This window comes from Saccostrea cucullata, unplaced genomic scaffold, assembly GCF_032062105.1.
Source record: "Saccostrea cucullata isolate Sc308-1 unplaced genomic scaffold, CSIRO_AGI_Scuc_v1 ctg1700, whole genome shotgun sequence".
Lineage (NCBI taxonomy): Eukaryota > Metazoa > Mollusca > Bivalvia > Ostreida > Ostreidae > Saccostrea > Saccostrea cuccullata.
This window is the reverse complement of record NW_026940251.1, coordinates 15,832-37,834: the sequence shown is the minus strand read 5'-3', so window position 1 is coordinate 37,834 and position 22,003 is coordinate 15,832. Positions and strand designations below refer to the sequence as shown.

The 22,003-nt window shown below is 35.4% G+C and overlaps 1 long non-coding RNA gene across 1 annotated transcript in view; it reads left to right on the top strand.

The window, feature by feature from the left end:
* LOC134255038 (uncharacterized) overlaps nucleotides 1–20,877 on the top strand; it is a 72,531-nt gene extending 51,654 nt beyond the window's left edge. The window contains exon 4 of the long non-coding RNA XR_009989433.1: nucleotides 20,806–20,877. This is a non-coding gene — a long non-coding RNA (uncharacterized LOC134255038). The remainder of the gene's footprint in view (nucleotides 1–20,805) is intronic.
* Nucleotides 20,878–22,003: the final 1,126 nt, after the last annotated feature.

Here is a 22,003-nt window from a genome sequence, read left to right as displayed (position 1 = left end):
ATTAAGTTTTCTTATTTCATAATTTTAAATTTCATTTCAAGGAATTTCTATATAAAATTAAGTATCTGAATACTTTACATTTTGTTTGTTTTACGTTCGATAATTTTCAATCATGTTGACACACTACCACTGGTCGATGGAGCTAGCTACATGCAAGTCCACAAATTTTTACCTATACACGGCACTGAAAACCACTGAACAGTTAGGGATCGTTTTGTTCAAGCACATACAGCGACATGGGATTTCGGTTTATATGGTCTCATCAAAAGAGTTTATCTACAAATGCATCCCACAGGATTCGACCTGCGACGTAAGGATCAATTAACACCTTACTTTGAATCTCTAGAGCAAACTATTTTAATAACAGCGTCACGCGAGTGGCACTTAAAGTTTGTGACGTTGATTTGATTCAAATGTAATTAAAAAGCAGACATAGTTTTACGAGCTACTACAAGAAAAAAAACAGTTGTAATCATGAGGAACGATCTTTCTCACAGATCGATCATTGGGATCATTATACCATTGTGTCCGTGCATCCGCATGAATTTATTAATTTTAGCTGTTTTAATTATATTATAAAATCAAATGATACATTTTACAAGGTAATACTGCAATGCAAGTACATACATTTTTCTAGTTCAGATTTGGTGTTGTACACGTAACCAACTGAATGCTGATAAATTCATGAAATTAAGGAAGCAAAATTAATGTCATTTGGAATTGTGAGATCGAATTTCAACAAACTTTAATGCTATTATTTTGTCTCTTTACCAATGTAAAAAAAATTATTTGAATGTATCTGGTCTGACAAAAATTTTCCAGTCTATCAGATCATTTTACTTGTCAAAGCATATAAATGTCTGACACTGATATTTTCCGCAGTATTTTTTTTAAAGAAACGTTGTTCTGTCTCTTTATTGCTGAAACAAATTGAAAGAAGTTTGGTTAAACCTTAGCGTTCCATTGACCTTACATCTCTATATTTAGACAATTGCTTCATTGTCAAACCAGATGACCTCGCATTTTTTGTAATGGAGCGTAGTGGGGTCAGCTGAGGATTGCCGAATGATAAATGACAGAAAACGGGGACTTTTTTCTCATACGGAAATCAAAATTTACGTGTCATTACTCAATAGAGATGACAAAAATACGCTATTCAAATTAAGTTGAATAAAATTCTATTTCAAATCATTTATGAAAATTAGATTAATTCAGAAAAATGAGATGGACTATTTTTATTGCGGAAGTTTCTTCGAGTTTATATAGACTTGTACGAGTTTGTATTGATAATCACAGGTAAGTAAATTGGCCGACACAGAAACAACACGACGGCCGCTATATAATTCATTGTAAAATAACTGCGCTAGAAACCTCGTGACTTGATCTCCAAGTTTCGTCTCCGTGTATCTTTTCGAATTTGTCTGAACCAAATGTAGTAGACGAAAGATTATTCAACAATTTTTTTCGGAATTTGGGCAAAATGTTCATTAAAGGCATTTGCAATATCCTGTAAATTATCAAGATCTAAGCCGTTATATATTATATTGGAACATGTGGAAGGAGACAAGTTTTTGTCCTATTTTGAGGCCAGCTGATTTAAGTGACCCCACATTTCCTTTGAAGTAGAACTTTTTTTCAATTACTTCCTTATAATATGTAGATTTTGCATTATTTATTAAATATGTGACTTTGTTCCTCCAAAGCTTAAAATTCTCCATGTCTCCCTGTTTATGATATTGATCTCGTAAATTCCTAGCATTATTTATTTCTGGAGTTAACCATTTAGTGCGGAATTCAGATTTCACACGCTTAGTTTTTACTTTTGCATGCTTATTGATTACAGCATTGAAAATATCATAAAAACAGTTTAAAATGTCATTAGGGTCATGCAGTAGAATTAATTCATCAAAATTTGCATTGTTTAAATCAAGCAAAAAATCTGTTTCATTAAAATTTTTGAAGTCACGATATTGTATTTCAGTATGTTTGCCTTTGCGTTGCATGCTGTTAGATCTTCGTGTGGCACATATAGGATAATGATCAGACATCGGCACAGGGGGTACTGCTATTTCACATATGTTAGCAGGGTGCGTAGTGTAGAAATGGTCAATAAGAGTTTTAGAGCTATTAGTAATTCTTGTTGGGATGTTAATTAATTGTGTTAGTCCAAAATCTACAATTGCAGAAGACCAACTCCGCGGGGGTTCTTTGAGCATATCAATATTGAGATCACCTGCAATAATCACTTCCTGGTCGTCACAGCAGGTAGCGCACTGTAACTCTTGGACAAAATCATCTACCCAGCAGGAGGGGGCAGATGGTGGACGGTAAACTGAACAATAAAGAATAGGTTTAGAATTTTTAAGATTAATTTCAAGCCACATTGTTTCAATATTGCTAATTTCTAAATCCTTACGGCGTTTATACTTCAAATCATTTGAAATAAATGTAACAAGTCCACCACCAGCCTTCCCTACTCTGTCTTTTCTTTCAAAATAATATCCCTTTATATTTATAATACAATCATTAATATTTTCATTAAGAAATGTTTCACATAAGGAAAATATATCAATGTAAAGCTTATCTTGTAAATACAAAACCAATTCATCTAATTTTGGCAAAATGTGACACACATTCAAATTGACAAAATGTAGACCCTTTTTCATTAAACCTAGATTTGATTTACATATATTTTGTTTTATTTTATTTTGAGTATCTGGCTTTAGAGAAGAACTTCTAGGATTTGTTTGTTTAAGATTCGAAAAAGTGTTTTTTATAGTCAAACAAGTATCTGTCTGTTCAGATGTAAGATTTAAATCATTTGTGCAAATATTAGATAAAGAACACGTGCAAATTAATTCATTACAACCAAAACAGAGATTATTCAAAGGATCAAAATAATTTTTGACATTGATAATGGGACAGTTATTCGTATTATCGGCACAGCTTTCATTGCCGTGACCCTATCTGGTACAAAACTTCTGCTTGTGACCTTGCTCACCACAATACCAACAAACAACTTTCACCCCTACTAATGTTTTTGTGATTTAAATTCAAGACACGTGGTTTAGGTTGATCTATTCAAAGGTTATAGGGTAGAACCGGTTTATAAATAAAATTGGCAGTAAACATGACATTTCTATAGCCTGTTTCTTTTGAAAACATGTCCTGTAATAATTGTTTCCAGACCTTTCTGAAAGACTTTCATGATTTTCAACAGAAAAAGGGTGGCTAAAGGAGGGGGTGTTAAAATAACAATATTCTTATATACTTTTCGGTGAATAGAGCTCACTAGTGACCGATTTGCTGGTGAAAAATGTGCATAATCATCTACACTGACAAACCTTTGTTTGCCTTATATGGCTATTGTTATAAATGCGCACAGAGGATCTTACCACGAGGAACTGACCAATCGTTGAATGATGGCAACGTTTACGCCAATACATGTTTACATTTTACTTCGAACACTTAGTTCAGGTCAATCGACAAACATGTTAATGGACTGCATAATAAAAAAAAAGTTTAATAAAATGTAGTTTTGCGTCGAGTTCAGAACACCAGCGCTTCAAGGGTAAGGAAAACGAGTAGCATCTCGTGCATTTAAATGGACAAAACTTTGATCACGTGTTCGGCCAGGGAATTCACCTGGCAATAGTACAACAAAGGAATTAATATGACGAAAATCGCTTTTGGAGTATGACTTTCAGAAACCGTTTATTTAGAAAATGAATTGTTTGTCATTATGAGCAGATAATTAATATTTTTAAAAATGCTTTTCATTTACCATAAGGTTTTCCTTTTTTCAAGCGTAAAATTCACGTAGTATATTCGTAGTAACCCATAATGCAATACTCATTCAGCTGATTGGTCAGTTAAAATCATGCTGGTGCCTCATTTGCTAATCTGACGCCAAAAGATAGTCCCGGTTCCCATGCAAAAATATTTATCCAAAAAGACATTTTAATTCATGACTGCAGAAAATTGTATTATAGAGAATACTTATTTAAGTTTGAATGAATGTAAGAGAGATTGATTGATTGAAGTACATTTCTACAGACATTATCAGCTGATTCTAGGGTGGTGAAAACTGAAACGCAACATAACATTTCTGTTTACCATGCTTCCACGTGCTAGTCACTTCCTAGCCACATTTCCGTGAATAATTTACCCTATCTCGCTGAAGTCTCGCTAACTCTCGCCAGAGCCACTACCAGAGCTACTCTGAACTCATCGGGTCTTATAATTTGCAGAACACCGAAAGATAAAAGGTTCCGAACACATTAGTAGGGGTGAACTTTGTTTCCATGTCGGCAGTTTCGCGAGGAATGGCCTTGCTCTCCACAGTAATAACATGTCTGCACAGATGAGGGCCGTTGCTGTTTAAGGATTTCCACGTGGGCATTGTACAGCTTGAGAAACAAGGAAGTACCACGATCAGACAAGTGAATGCCATCTCTCCAAAAGGAAGGGGAATTCCAGTGCTTGAATGATTTGTTTGTCTCGATAAGCGTAGCACCATACTCCTCACAAATATATTTTAAACACTCATTAATTTCGGTAACATCAGCATCACGTCTCGGAATCACTTCTGATATAAACACGGAAACGGTATGATTTCTTTTCTTAAGATCGGCGATTAATTCGATGAAATCATTCTGAATCGCATCGATGTTGCGCAGGTTAGCTACATCATTGCCGCCGGCCTGGATGATGACATTTTTGATGGAAGATATATCACATCCTTGTAGTTTTGTACGGATGTGTGATATGCTAGCACCACGATTGGTACTAACATTCACACTCGAATCTAAGCCTCGGGTTTTGATTCGTTGAAGAATAGAACTTCCGATGACCAGGGTAGTTTTTTGGGTTCGGTCTCTTGAAGAAATAGATGGAGAAATTTTTTTAGTTTCCTCGTTCTTTAGGAGTCGGCATAGGTTGGCTCTCCCTGGAGGGGTGTAAGTTAGAGTTGTCCGTTGTGGCCACCATTTTGTTTTTCTGTGTGGGGTGTGAGCTTTTCCATACGGAACTGGAATTTCTATCCATGGTATCTGTTGATGCAACTGGTGCTTTTTGTTTACACTAAATGCACATTGGCTGTGTCTCGAAATTCCAGTTTTGGTAGACATTCCTTCGGTCATAGTTGCCTTCTGTTTCATTTGTATTCTTGGAGTTTGCGTGAAAGCGTTGGCACAGGTTTTTGTTTGTTGTGCTTCCAAAAGCTGTTTCTTTAGAAGATTTACTTCCTGTGTCAGCAATTTAACAGTTTCAGAAAGAAGTTGTACATTTTCTGAGCTGCTACACTGGTGGCAATCTATCTCCGCACTTGAATCATTTTGTTTTGAAGGTCTTGGAGTTGATGTGCAGCTTGGTTGATTAACAATAATTTTGCAATCTGTGAGAGAGTCATTTTGGCTGCTATCAATTTGACTCTTCACTTCATCAAGAAAGTCATTCTGGTACCATTCGAATGCACCGGTTCCTTGAATAAGAATTGTATTTGTGCTTCTATATATTGTCACTGTAACTGACTCGCACATCGATTTATAGATGCAACCATTTTTCTTATTATTTCCATGAAAAAGAAGCATCTTCTTAAGCACAGATGACATAAACTCATGCTGTTGGCCATCATAGTTAATGGTCACACTCTCTGCATTTAGTCTAACATGTAGAAAGTCTGGAATACTCACTGAATGTGTTAAGTCCTGTTCCTTATATGTACCAATAAATTATTGTGACAATCCATTAAATGAGTTCAGAATCGATGTAAAAAGATTCGAATTTGCACTGAGATCCATTATTTCTTTATCATTTTAGCTATTCACCTGACAAAGATATGAGCACTAAATATGTCATCTCTTCGGTGTCTTATCTATATTACACATAGAATATACATATATTTCTCCGCAATTATAGCACAATCAATATTCATCATAAAACTTTACAATAATTATCATTATAATGTATTTGAACATTATATATTACTGAATAAGGATAAAACTATGTGCATACCATTCTATGGGAATAGGTGTGTACAGCATGCGCAGCAATGCTTCATATACAAATCATACAGCCTGAGTGGTCTGTAAACAATTACACAATATATTACACACCAAATCATAAATATATAATACCTAAAAATATATAACAATGAGATCTTTCTATTACTTCATACTTTAAAAATATCATTCTCACTGATCTCATTTACTCAGGGAAAGTGCTTAAAGGAAATAGATCAAGAATGCAAAATTACTGATTGGACATTTAATTGAAATATAAGAATCATATTAATATTAGTAATAAATTGTTAACTTACCAGAAGGAGAAGAAAGTCAGTCTCTATGATAAGGTCTAATTGTCAAATGTCAGATCAACATAAACACCTCTACCCTGACCAACCTCTGGACAAAGAATGTCCAGAAAACCAAGAACCTTCTGGAGGGAAAAACATGAACCAATCCCCAAGTAAAACACAAAGTAAAACACCAATGAAATTAAAAGAAACATCCAACATTAGGCCTGGATATAATTAATGACCTAAGGCCATTTCTACCTATATACACCTTTGACAGACATTGGTGAATGCACACTAAAGGCTTTAAACTGAATAATTATATTATTCAACATGTGCATTTCAAATCAGATTAAATATAATAAATCATAATTACCATACATGTATATGATAAATACATGTATGCATAGAAAATTAATAAAATATGTATCTGCCACATTCTCCCCCTGGTGTGAGAATGACGTCCGCGCCATTGCCAGGACCCAGAATGTGACACAAGGTACTGTGTATCGGCATAAAAGAAACAAAATAAACAATTAAAACATCACTTACCTGTTATGATGCTGATAAGGGCTCTGGATGCCTCCTTATCCAGCTTCTGGAAAGTTCCATCCTCTACTATCTTTTCCAGGTAAGCAACCTTCTGCATCCACTCTGGATGATGCTGAAGGGACATCACGTAATCTTTTGTCCAGGTTGGTTTTACTTTATTCCTTGTTGATATAGTCTGGTCCGATTTATAGAAAAATATACTTCTAGCGGCAAATAATTATTATTTGGTCCAGCATAGTTTTTTAACCTATTTCTAGTATGCTAAATCCGAAAAAATATGCTGGCCTTCATGAAAATGGCGTTAAAGAGGTCAAAATGGCGATTCAAAATGGCGGACATCCAATTTTTCTAATTTTCTCTCAATATCGTTAAAAAAGGAGAAATAATGTGTGAATATCTTACTGAGTGTAATATAAGTATAAAAATATAATAAAATGCTAACATTATTAGTTTAACTCAGAAAATTTAGCCGTTCTTACACTTAATTCGAATTTTCTCTGATTTATTTGTCTATTGTTTCTTTATTCTTCTTTGTTCAGGATTTTACATTTGCAAATATCCATACACTGCAGATTTGTATTTTTTCCTCTACATCTCACTATTCTACAATTGAATAATGGTGCAGCTGTAAGTTAAAAGTCAAAATGGCGATTCAAAATGGCGTTTCAAAATGGCGGATATTCCTTTTTTTTCAAATTATTTCTTAAAGTCGTTTACATAGAAGAAATGATTTGTGAATATCTTACTGAGCGAGTACAATTAACTAATATAAAATTCCAATTGAACACTAATATGAAGACTTTAAAACGGAAAATTTAATCGTTTAAATTCAAATGTGTTAATTAACTCAAAACTCAAAATGACGTCATATTCACTCGAATTTCGTAAAATACTCAAACTGCTTAATTTTGAAAATAAATTACATTTGTTTTTTATATATAATTATAGTATATTGATTATTCCATTAAATATGAACAAACAAAAAATATCAGAAAAGATTCATTTTTTTCTGGAAATAGTTAAACAAACTCGACTTAAGAGTTTCCTAATTTTCCCCCCCTCGTATTTGACCGTGTTCCAAAGCCTTTGAGCCCCCTTCCACCTAAAATCACTCCTGAATCCAGTCTTTATCAACTCGCATTTCTACCTCAACGTCCCTCAGCACACCATCAAATATAACTGAGGAAATTCTTTTCCGAATACTTTGTTCTAGCTTTTTAGCACTTATAAGAACTTAGTATTATCCCCTAACATCTTCTATTCCAGCTTTATTTTATATGTTTCACTCTGTCTTCGGAATTATGGTATTTTCAACACTCAAGTAAAACGGTGCCCTGTGTCAAGGATGACAACCCACTTGGCACGTAAAAGATCTTTTCTCTGGAGTTCGAAAAAGAAGAAGCTCACAGGGGGCCACCAGAGAAACCAAAATCCTCCAAAAACCGATTATTTAAACTGATAGTCCGCCGAAACATGGCTGAAAAATAGCCGACTCGGCGTAAAACAATATACAACCAATCAACACTCAAGGAACAATACATTTATGTTCAAATGTTAAAAGTCTATTTTGTTTTCCAAAACTTTATGCAAAACGAAGAAGAGGTACTGTGAGCAATTAGCTTACTAAATGATACCCCCATCAACCATATGAATACACAGTGTCCATGTTTTGCTATGTGAAACCCAAAATATGTGTTGGATCAAAAAGTAAAAGAGGAGGTGCACAATGGCAATATGTAATAAAGATTCTGTGAAAGTTTATCAAATTTCACTCAGTGGTATGATACGAGTTGCGGATAAGAGACGGGTACCCCAAAGCGTAAAAGACGGACGGACGTACGGACATACCGACTACTCTATACCCTCCCGCTTTTCAATCGGGAGGGGGGTGTATAAAAAAATCTCTGATATTCAAGACAATTGTAGCTCTTTATTTCGTGACCGCGTATAGATTTGTTTTCTTTTAGGGTAGAAAGGTCGTTCTATTAGCATGAAAATTCTCAAACTTCATCATCTGGAATCACATTGTGTGCATATTTTGGTGAGAAAAGTTGTAAAATTATGCAATTTAATAGCGCCTGCAGATTCCTCGTGATTCCTATCACTTACAAGCTTTCGTACCAATAGGCCTAAGCCATTCTTGAATTCGATTTAATCAACACTTCTCTTGACAACAAAATTTTCTTGAACACTCCAAGAACTTTACAAGGCAACTTGACCCACACTTCTTCGTTAGGATAGTGTAAAGTTGTATCAAGAATCGAGGGAGGATTGAACACAAACATTTTCTTCTTTCAGATTTTGTAAATTTCAAAATTTTTAAATTCATATACCCTGTTCAATACAAAATTGGTTGAGGGGGACCGTTCACACCATGAAATATTTGAGAATGCAGTTGAATTTCTGACTGAGAATAACAAAATGCAAATGTAGGGACACAGAATCAGAGCTGGACAATCAAAAAAATTTATGGTTTACGTATATTACACTGATAATTCTTAATAAATATGTTTATGTTTGGATATTATAATATATTCAGATTTATATGATGTAACAATTACTAGCCCTCTAATTGCTCATGGTTCATCATTTTAAAAATCATGCTAAGTTATGTTGCACTAGATCTTCCACATGAACATAAACATGTTTTTTTTTCTACACTGGCCTAAAATTAGATCAAGAATTTCTAAAAACTGATATGATTTAGAAACCCTCTAACTACAATGTTCACTCGCCTTAATGCTCGGTGAATACTGCTCTTGGGGTAGCGTAATTTTCATATTGTCCTCAAAACAGCAATTATTGTATGATATTATTAAATTTTTATATGAAGAAGCATGATACATGTACATGTATGACGGATAATAGGTGAAATGTCTTCGGAATTGTCGTCAAAAATTTATCTTAACAATAGAAGTAATTAAACAAAAATCCGTTTTATAACATTCCTAAGTCATTAATGAAAATACACATTAACTTTCATAACATACTTGAACATTATTTCATGAATAAAGAAAAACCTGTTATTTATTTACGGCAAAACAAATCAGAATTAAGCAGTCTGGGTATTTTAAAAAATCAAGTGTATAAAACGTCATTCGAATTGACATTTTGAGCTAAATAACACATTTTAAATTTAAACGACTAAATTTTCCGATTTAAAGTGATCATATTGGTGTTCTATTGGAATTTTACATAGTTGTACATCGCTCAATAAGATATTCACAAATCCTTTCTCCTATGTAAACGAAATTAAGAAATAATTTGAAAAAGAGGAATATCCGCCATTTTGAATCGCCATTTTGACTTTTAACTTACAGCTGCACCATTATTCAATTGTAGAATAGTGAGATGTAGAGGAAAATATACAAATCTGCAGTGTATGGATATTTGCAAATGTAAAATTCTGAACAAAGAAGAATAAAGAAACAATGGACGAATAAATCAGAGAAAATTCGAATTAAGTGTAAAAACGGCTAAATTTTCTGAGTTAAACTGATAATGTTAGCATTCTACATGTATTATATTTTTTTTTTTAGTTTTATTACACTTAGTAAGATATTCACTCATTACCTGTCCATTTTGAACGACATTAAGAGAAAATTAGAAAAATTGGATGTCCGCCATTTTGAATCGCCATTTTGACCTCTTTAACGCCATTTTCATGAAGGTCAGCATATTTTTTCGGATTCAGCATACTCGAATTAGGTTAAAAAACTATGCTAGACCAAATAATAATTATTTGCCGTTAGAAGTTATTTCCAGCCTTCTTTTTAAAAATCAGGACCAGATTAATACTCTTGGTACAGGTTGTGGTGTACTTGGCGGTGGAAGCACGGAGATAACATCAGTCTCGTCATGGTCATCTTCAGTAAGTGGATCCTCTGGATCAAGTTCATCTATGACTGTCATCTCAGACTCAAGAACATCATCAACATCATCATCATCAGGTATGCTGATGGAAATAGGAGCGTCCTCCTTAGATGTGTTCCGAGTTTCGATGGTACCGGTACCTTCTATATGAATGATAACTTCTTCATCATCGTCAGACTCATCCTCATCATCTGTAATGCGTGCATTCGTCTTAACGATCTCTGTTTTCTTCTCTCCGATCTTATTCCTTGGTTTAGGTGTTGGTGGTGAAGAGGGAATCCTAAAACCTATCGGCAAAAGTAAATTGCGATGCAATGTCCTACATCTTCCTTCTCCATCTTCCCTCTTCACTTTGTAGACTGGGATGTAACAGTTCGGTTGTTCCAGGACAACATAGGGAAAATCCTCCCAGCGATCTGCGATCTTATGTTTCCCTTCAAAGGCAACAACCTTCACCAACACTCTATCCCCCACCTCTAAAGTAACACCTTTTGTCTTAATATCATAGTTTGCTTTCTTACGAGCTTGGCTATTCTTAATAGCTGTATTTGCTGCATTGTAAGCTTCTGTAAGCCTTTGTTTAAGATTCTCTATATAAGTTGAAGTGGTCTTGGCTTTGTCACCATTATCTAACCCAAAAACCAAATCTGAAAAAAATAGTGAGTAGCCTGTACTCTCATGCTTGGTTGCATTATAGGCGTGGACAAGTGGGCCTATGTATGATTTCCAATCTGACTTCTGGTTGGGTTGTAGTGTTCCTAACATGGAAATCAAGGTCCTGTTAAAGCGCTCAGTAACACCATTTCCCATCGGATGATATGGTGTTGTTCTGGACTTGGATATACCTGTAAGATGGCAAAGTTCTTGAATTAATTTACTTGAAAAGTTAGCTCCTTGGTCTGAATGAATTTTGTTTGGAAGTCCGTAAGGTATGATGAAGTTGTTAAATAAGGCATCCGCTGTTGTTTTAGCTGTCTGATTTCTTGTAGGAACTGCTGTGGCGAATTTGGTAAAATGGTCCGTAATAACAAGAATGTTCTGAATTCCACCTTTTGAAGGTTCCAGGGTCAGATAGTCTATACATACAAGTTCCATAGGTTGACATGTTGTGATGTTGACCATGGATGCTCGTTGATTATCTGGAGATTTGAACTTAAGACATCGGTCGCACTCTTCTATCCAGATGGCAATATCTCGTCGCATCCGTGGCCAATAAAATCTTTTCATAACTAAAGATGTTGTTCTCTCCCTGCCAGGATGTCCCATCTGGTTGTGGAGAAAGTTAAGGATAGTAGGAACAACTTCTTTAGGAACAACCACTTGTCGATGTTCAGTGTCATCCTCTGCACATGTAACTCGCACCAGTAAGTCATCAACAATCCTGAACTTCCTGAAATTTTGGTACATGACCTTATCCAGATCTCCTGTCATAGCCTCCTTCTTTGGTCTCTTACCAGTCTTGCCATATTCTTTCCAAACAGATACCAATGAATCCTTTCTCTGTATGTCGTGAAGGTCTATCCTCTGGAATGCATCTGAATCCAGGATTGGTGACTTTATATCTTGGCTAACTGCGAGATGTACAGGTAATGTTTCAATAAGAGGATGTCCTTCTTCCAGGTTATAAATCGCTCTGACTGATTTGGTGCTGAGAGTCTCTGGAAGTCTTGAAAGGGCATCAGCATCCGCATTAGTAATGCCAGGCTTGTACGTGATAGTAAACTGGTACGCGGAAAGGGCAGCAATCCACCTATGTCCAGTTGCGTCAAGCTTGGCGGAGGTCAACACATACGTCAATGGATTGTTGTCCGTCTATACCGCGAACGTCTGGCCCATCTGAAAATCTGAAAATTTCTCCGTTATCGCCCATTTAAGAGCTAAAAACTCCAGCTTGTGTGTCGGATAATTTCTTTCAGATTTGGACAATCCTCTGCTGGCGTATGCTATGACTCGGTTGTGTCCATCTTGCTCCTGGTATAGAACAGCTCCAAGTCCTGTTCCACAGGCATCTGTATGCAGCTCAAAAGACTTGGTGAAATCAGGATAGGCAAGTATAGGGGGAGTAGTAAGCTTGTCCTTCAACACCTGAAAAGCCTGTGCTTGTTGCTCACCCTACTTCCACTTTGGAGACTGTTCTTTTCTGTTCCGAGTCTTCTTCACAGTAGCCATAATATCTATGAGCGGACGTGCAATCTTGGCAAAGTTCTGTATAAATTTTCGGTAATAACCGACAAATCCTAGAAATGATCTTACTTCCTCTGGGTTTGATGGTGTAGGCCAATTCTTAACTTTGTCTATTTTGTCTGGGTCTGCTTGCACTCCCTCTTCAGAAACAATGTGTCCTATGTATTTGACCTTATTCATAAAAAATGAACACTTTTTCGGAGAAAATTTGAGATGAAATTGTCGAATCCGGTCGAAAACTTGTCTTAATCTGTGAAGATGTTCCTCAAAAGTCTTAGAGAATGATCAAATCATCAAGGTAGATAATACAGATCTTTAAGTGTAGGTCACCTAGGCACTGTTCTTGCAGACGCTGATACGTGGCAGGTGCATTGGCGAGTCCGAAGCTCATCTTGTTGAACTCATAAAATCCCAATGGCCCCACAGTAAATGCAGTCCTCTCTTTGTGTGCTTCCTCGATCTCAATCTGGTGATAACCTGACTTCATATCGAGTACTGTAAAGAACCTGTTCCCTGATAATGAATCTAAGATCTCGTCTATCCGTGGAAGGGCATAATTGTCTTTGATGGTTCTTGAGTTCAGCTGTCTGTAATCTATACAGAGGCGTAACGATCCATCATGCTTCCTAACAAGGACCACATTAGATGAAAATGGTGAATGGGACGGACGTATAACACCCCTTGCTAGAAGTTCCTGTATGTGTGTCCTTACTTCCTCAATGGCAGCAGGAGGAATTCTTTTGTATTTCTGCTTGAAAGGTGTTGGATCATGTAGGTCTATTCTATGCTTGACCTTGTCCGTTGAACCAATATCTGTAGCACTCTTTGAGAAAATGTCTGCATACTCCGTAATCAGATCTCTACATCTCCTCTGCTCCTCTGATGAGATATCTTGTGAGATCTTAATCTTCTCAAATAAAGTGCCCATTCCAGGCATAACTGATGACTTAGGCATCTCTGTATTCAAAATAGTGACTGGTTGCAGCTCACAAAGAATTGCTCTAGGTACAATGGAAACTGTTCTCGTAGTGACGTTGCTTATTTCAACTGGAACATTATGGCTATCCTCAAAGTTGTAAAGATGTAATGATGGTGTGATGTCCAAATCAGTTGGGATACTGGAGCGTTTCGTTGCTTGTAGCATGGCAAGGACTTGCTGGTAAGGCAACTTTCTATCCAAATATCCTTGGACCACAACAAATCCATTAGGTGGTATAGTAATCCTTTGAGGTTCAGCTGACTTGATGATGCTGAGCTTGTTTCCATTCCTCTGCAGTTCTTTGCTTCTTAAGTTCATACATCTAAACGATAAGTACCAAGATGTATGGAGATCAGCATCTTGTAGATATCTTGAGCCAAATTCTTCTCGTGCATTTTCCATCAATCGGTTAATGATGTTAGTTCCGATGAGTACTGGTACCCGAGAATTATAAGTGCTGTCTGGTACTATGAGGAATAGGCAGTTCTCTAATACATCAAGTGGCGTTCCATAAGCAGTTAAGGTCACACAAACATATCCAAAGTAAGGCATCTGTTCTCCGTCAGCACACTCTATATGTAAAATGTCCTCAACTGGGTGCATCTCAATGTGAGATAAGTGTCTCTGATAAAAATCTGTGCTGATGGTGGAAACTGTTGCACCTGTATCCAGTAATGCTGCACAAGTAACATCGTTGATTGCCACAGTCACTTCATTTGCCTCGCCTACTAATTCTTTGAAGTTGGACCTGTATTTGGCATGGCCAGACCCTTGGCCCCAGGATTTGGCCTGTTGGAGTGTAAATGGGCTGATCGCTGATGATCGAGAAGAACTCTACATCCAAGAGCAATGTGTCCTTCTTGATGGCAACGGTAGCATATCACCTTACTTTGTTGCATTCAGGGTGAAGGTGTAGGCTGTGGCTCATCCAGTGGCACTCTCTGGATAAAAGGCATTCTTGCTTGTGACATATATCCTCTAGGATTTTTTCGTCCTCTTTGGAATGGCTGTCTAAATCTAGACTGTTGATACTGAGGATATGGCTGCCTCATCTGTGCCATCTGCGTTGAAAGTTGGTTGAGTTGAGCCTGAAGCTGATCAAACCGTTCATCACTTGTCGCAGCTTTCACAATGGCTTGTTTTGGTTTTGCTACTGGCACATGCTCGGTCTCTACCTTCCGTATAGCAACTCCCAGCCTATCAAAATCATGAATGGTCTGGAAGAGATGTCCTGTTATATCTCTGAGATCTGGCCGTAATCCTTTATGGAACATGGTCCTTAGCGTCTCGTTTGCTCCAAATGGTGACACCTTTCCCTTCTGTATGGCTCTAGTGATGAGATCTTCCAGTCTCACACTCCAGGAAGCACAATCCTCTGTGTCCTTCTGCCTTGCACTATAGAATTCTGCAAGTATATCTTCTGTCTCCAATACACTTCCATAGATGCTATCGAACTTCACAATAATGTCCTCAACTTTGTTGATAGTTCCTAGCCTCATCAAGGCATTGGCGGGCTCTCCCTTCAATGAACGTCTGATAGCCATCAGTATGGATTCCTTAGAGTGGCCTTCCTTCAACAGACATGTCACCTCGTATCGCCATAACTCGTACGATGTTTCTCCTTTACCGCCTCCAGAAAATGTGGAGATACGCAAGGGTTGCTTGAAGGTCACTGGATACTCCATTGTCTGTTTTGATGTAGGTGTGGAGGGTTCCTTCTTAACTGAAAAAGATTCAGGAACATATTCCTCTTTACCTACCATATCTGACATCCATTTCAGTAGATCTTGTGTTGTATCACACTTTGGTTTAACTCCCATGGCGGTAATCATTTTCACAAGCTGTTCAGACTCTTCAGCGGACATAATAGGTTTAGGCGACTCTGCAGATGGAGCTTGATCCTTTTCTGTGTTTGACATGGTTGATATAGATTGACGGTAACAAGCGTGTAAAAAGATTTCAACAAATTATGTACAAGGAAAATAAAATAGTTGAAGCACACATGTATCAGCAAATTTGTAAATCAAGGAGGGTAGTCAAAAAAACTGACTAAATAAACACATGGCAGAAATTTTTTTTTTTAAAGTTTCAGGTGAGAAATTCAATAAATAAAGGGGTAGCACCAAAATTTAAACACAGGGAAAAAAATAAATTCTGTGTAGATATTCTCAGGAGGGTAGGTCAAACTGAACTAAATAATACTGGAGAAAATTGCAAACAAATCAGGTGGGTAAGTTCAAAATTAACATAAATAATAAGGGATTGTTTACTTAATATCTAAAATTAAATCGAAGTGAAAGTAGATATGCACTTCCGGTGGACTACTGCACTTCCGGTCTGCAATATGAAATTTCTAAAGTATAAATATGTACAAAACTACTATCAATATATTCAAACTAAAGCTCTCTGAAAAGTAAAATAATTATTTAGAATTTACTGCGTTGTACTGCGATGCCCTGAAAGAGAATGCTGAAATAAAATTTAAAGATAACTGGACGGCTGGAAAACAAATTGTCTGAAAACAAATTCGAAGATTATTCCAGTACAAAAACAGCTGATTCCAAACTACGTAACTTTCAAAGTATTTTATTCAACAATTTACCTGAAAAATCCGCTGCTGCTCCGCTATTACTGGACAAAAGTAAATAATTAACTACTTAACTAAATAAATGAAGAAATGAGCGAATACTAAATAAATAAAGCTAAACTAAACAAATTTAAGGCAAAACCCAAAATCGAGTGTTTACAAAAACAAAACTTCCGGTATCGCAAAAATCGGAATATCGAGCTCGATCGAAAATAAACGCAAAGGCTATCTGTAAACAGAAAGTAGAAAAAAACGAACCTGACGGATTTACGAAAGAAAACAAAACGGAAAACTGAAAACAAGAGATATGTACTGTACTACACTAAAGGTTCTCAATTGATTAATCTGAATTTAAATGGAATGTAAAGGGAAAACTATGGGTAAGGGGGTTTAAAACACAAACTTTTTACAACTATAAAATAACAACCCAATCAACCAACCAAAATCTGCTCCTTCAATAAAACAACCTTACAACTTACAACTTTATCTAAAAATTATTTACCTGTAAACTGTCTGGTTTGTCTTGCTGTCTTATATGGGTCAAAGTGATAGATAATTAGTACCTACTCCATGATGTTAATATGGGTACCAAGGAATTTGGATAAAGTGCAATTCAGGTGATCTCTTATATTCTGCGCTCACTTACGGCTATCCTGTACTAAGATCTAATAATATGGCACTTTATGAATAATCAAATAATAAAATGTTCTAATTAATATGTAAAATAATCTGGGTACCCAATGTTCAACAGAATATAACCTTGGTAACTAACAATGAAAAATCCTAAAAATACAGCTTATACCTTTCAAAAACTTGACAGACAAAAATTCTAATCTACAGGTATATACATGACTTACCGATCAGCTGATCCTTATAAGTTAAACCAATCAGAATATTATAAATACACAAATCAAATTAACACAAATATATACACATTCAAATGTCTGTGAGCTCACCGGGTCCTGTGCACGAGTAGGCCTGCAGGTCACGATCACGGTTGTAGCACTACGCAGATTGGTGGTGGATCCAAAAGTTCAGATACACATGAAGTTATACGGATAATCAGTTCATGGCCATAGGACGTACATCACAGGGTAAAAATGGTGAGAATCTTCTCCAAGGTACTCAGGAATTCCTCTGGCATTGTCTTGTCCCACGTTGGGCGCCAAATGTAACAGGCTTGGGGGTTGTTAAGTGAAGTACATATAACTGCCTGTTGAGGGTTCTGACAAGACTTTATTACCAGATATGAATTAAACCCTGCAATATTAACAATATAACAAGTGTAAATATTTAAGCATAAAAACACAATGATTGTCAAGGGAGATAATCCACTACACATAGAATATACATATATTTCTCCGCAATTATAGCACAATCAATATTCATCATAAAACTTTACAATAATTATCATTATAATGTATTTGAACATTATATATTACTGAATAAGGATAAAACTATGTGCATACCATTCTATGGGAATAGGTGTGTACAGCATGCGCAGCAATGCTGCATATACAAATCATACAGCCTGAGTGGTCTGTAAACAATTGCACAATATATTACACACTAAATCATAAAAATATATAATACCTAAAAAATATATAACAATGAGATCTTTCTATTACTTCATACTTTAAAAATATCATTCTCACTGATCTCATTTACTATGGGAAAGTGCTTAAAGGAAATAGATCAAGAATGCAAAATTACTGATTGGACATTTAATTGAAATATAAGAATCATATTAATATTAGTAATAAATTGTTAACTTACCAGAAGGAGAAGAAAGTCAGTCTCTATGATAAGGTCTAATTGTCAAATGTCAGATCAACATAAACACCTCTACCCTGACCAACCTCTGGACAAAGAATGTCCAGAAAACCAAGAACCTTCTGGAGGGAAAAACATGAACCAATCCCCAAGTAAAACACAAAGTAAAACACCAATGAAATTAAAAGAAACATCCAACATTAGGCCTGGATATAATTAATGACCTAAGGCCATTTCTACCTATATACACCTTTGACAGACATTGGTGAATGCACACTAAAGGCTTTAAACTGAATAATTATATTATTCAACATGTGCATTTTAAATCAAATTAAATATAATAAATCATAATTACCATACATGTATATAATAAATACATGTTTGCATAGAAAATTAATAAAATATGTATCTGCCACAATATTATCTCTTCAATAGGTTCATCTTAGAAAAATATATGCAAATGTTACTTGTAAAATAGACTGATGATTTAATTTACTTGTAACAGGGCAATTGATTGGGTAAAAGATTTTATCCATTTTGTATAACCTTATAACTTGCCTACGGCATGATGAGTTACTCTAAAAAACGTATTACTCCGCTTAACATTACTTTTAAATTTTAATCAATTTGAAGCCTAATTCTTTGGGAAAATGTCTCATTGTCTACAATGAAATTCAATTATAAGGAATGAAGCTACTTTCATTTTATATTAAGTTATGTTATATTGTATAATTTGAAATAAGCTTCATTCCTTAAATAAAGAAAATTCCATCCACAACTATGAATTAATCGCCATTCCTTTGAATAATTAAATGAAATATTTACAAAGATGCATTCTTTAATTTAAATCTCACCCACAGGTAGACTTAAAACACTTTTTATGATTAATTTTAATTTTTTTAAGTATAGATATCAAACAAAAATGAAAACAAATTACCTAATTTGTTTAAACTTAACGTGTTGTTGGTATCCTATAAAGTGCTGCTCTGGAAATAAACTCAAGTGTACAAAGAAATAGTGCTGTGTTAGCTTGAGTTGTATGTTCATTTTCACATCAGCACAAAAAGTTAATTTGTCAATCTAATTAAAATTTGATGTGAGATCCAGTCGCATACTCGCTATACTAACATCAAACAACATCCCATATAGTCACGTCAGAGGTCTATTCGGAATAACCCTAGACTTATTCGCTTCGATTTCATCAACAAATATACAATGATTTTGCAGGCGACAATTTGATTGGTTGATAGAATTTGACATCTGACGTGACCTTCTATGGGCTGTTGTTAGATGTAAGTGAAGCGAGTATGCGAGAAGGGTGTAACATCTAATTTTATTTAGATTAGTTAATTTGTATACATAAAACATACAGAGATAACAAACAGGTTCATAAAACAAAACAAACAGAGTAGAGCAAATGCAGACCTTCAAAACATCGGGAGATGGCATCAGGTACTACGGATGAAGAGCATCTCCTGTCGAAAAGTCACACCCGCCGTGTGTTCCTTGCCATAATTGGGAAAGAACGGAAAAATCCGTTGTCATTTCAGTGTAAATATTGGACTAACAATTAGTTTGAAAAACGTAAGTCAGCAGTTGACTCAATGATAAATTGTGTTAACTGAAATGGTCATTGTATCGACCATAGAACGTATGAAATGAGGACTTTGAACCAAACTACGGTATATCTTTATATTTCATTAATTCGGATGCCGTATAGGCGTTCTCAAATTATTAAGCCATTTTGTACACGGAATTAACGTAGATTTTTCCGATTGCCTAAGCATCAAGAATGTCAAATCGACAGGGGATACCTTCTCCTTCATTGCATCTAATCCAATGTCTGACGTGTTAAGAGATCTATTTCCTCTCTGCGTTGAATTTGTACCATTCCCGTGCACATACTGTCTTGGTCAATCACAACGGAATTGGAAAAGATATAGAATTGCGCTGGGTTGTACGTATACATAGGTGTGGATGGGTAAGTTTCTCCTTGTTTGCGAAAAAGAAATGATGTACATTGCAGCGTGATCCTTGTCGAATGTCGCTTTGTTCTTATACTATTATGGGTTTTTTGCGGGGAATGCTTTGCTTTGCAATGCATTTCTTTATTTACCAGAATTGTGGTACAAAGAAGTTTTGCATACATACTTTTTTGTTTGGCAGCACCCTGCACCGTGATTGAATCGATCATACTATTTATTGTTTAGCACACTGAAAACATATATTTTCTCCATGCAGAGTATTAGTCGGTACATAGTCAATGTTGAATTCTTTCATGGTTTTCTTCCCGGGCAAAAACTCTCAATACAGATACCAAAGTTGGAGGTTATATTATGAAGATTATAGTTGTCATTGATTTTAGGAACAGAATGTTTCTGTATAACACTTAAATACGTCTATAAATAAGGCAAAACCGTTGTCAGTCTTCATTTACGTTTACTTAGTATGGTACTCCTTTATTTTATTTAACTATTGTATTCTTAATCATAATGTCTAGGTGAATGATGAAATCAGTCCTTGTATCTTAATTTGTTCTGGATTGAATACTATTTTTTTCAGGGTATGTCGTGGTTATCATAAACAGCAAATTTGTTGCGGACGTGGGCGATCTTCCTACCGGCAATGAAATCGGTAAGATTACATAGTCAAAGTGGAAATCGCTTTGATCAGAGAGTGACAGAGAAAGCATTTTAAAAATTGAAGTTAGAATTGTTCTTGGGTCATTTGAAAGGTTCTGAGAACGTTTACCGGAACTTATTGCATTTGATTGCATTGGAAAGACAAGTATGCACATATTGTGACGTCAGTTTGTACTTCGTATGACGTCAGGATCGCCTTTGTTTAGCATACTTTTACTGACCAAAACAAATGTCGAAACAAGAGGTACATTTTTCAGCAATTTAAAATGTGAAAGTCAACTTTTGCTGAATTCTCGGATTCAAGGTAATAGACACAAAAGCCAATTGGGAGATTTTTTTTACATAGACTACAGTCTGTGTGTTTTGACCAATATTGAAGAAAGGAAGAAAGTTAAACAGAAGTTATGTTTAGAATGCCCCATATATTCTCGTAAAAATGACGACAGCGTAGCCGTAACCCACTGTAACTCAAAATATTCGACAAATTTCACCCCTGCAAAATAAATGATATTGTATATTGAAGAGCTTAAACCTAGAGCACTTTATGACAGCAATGACCCAAGCGTTAAGCATGTTTACTGGCGAAGGAGCCTAGAAAATTGCCGATTTTTTTTCTATAATGTTATTTTAAAGATAACTTTTTATAGAAGAGCACTTACTGTATTTAGCGAATTCCAATCCAAATTCGAACCTGTAAATCGAGAGGAAATACTCAACCTCAAATTTATTTGAAATAAAATAATATTCACAATGGGAACCACTATATGTGACATCATTTATTAAAAGTGCCTTTTTGAAAATCAGAGACATTTGGAACGATGACGGCAACTGTTTTAGATACAATAGCATTATATTCAACAAATTGGTATACAAAAGTCGATAGGTATTTGAATATACTAAAATAAAAGCTGCTATAACCAAATCATATTATAAAATACTGAAAGGACAAAGTTTGGTCTATAATATTGAATCAAAAATACTTCATAAATTTGAAAATATTTTTTATAAGAACTACTAGTAAAGTAGTAAATAATGAAGATGTTAGATTAAAATGCATAGAAAACATCCTAAATAAGAAAACAGTACCAAAATGAAAAGAAAAATGGGAAAAATATTAA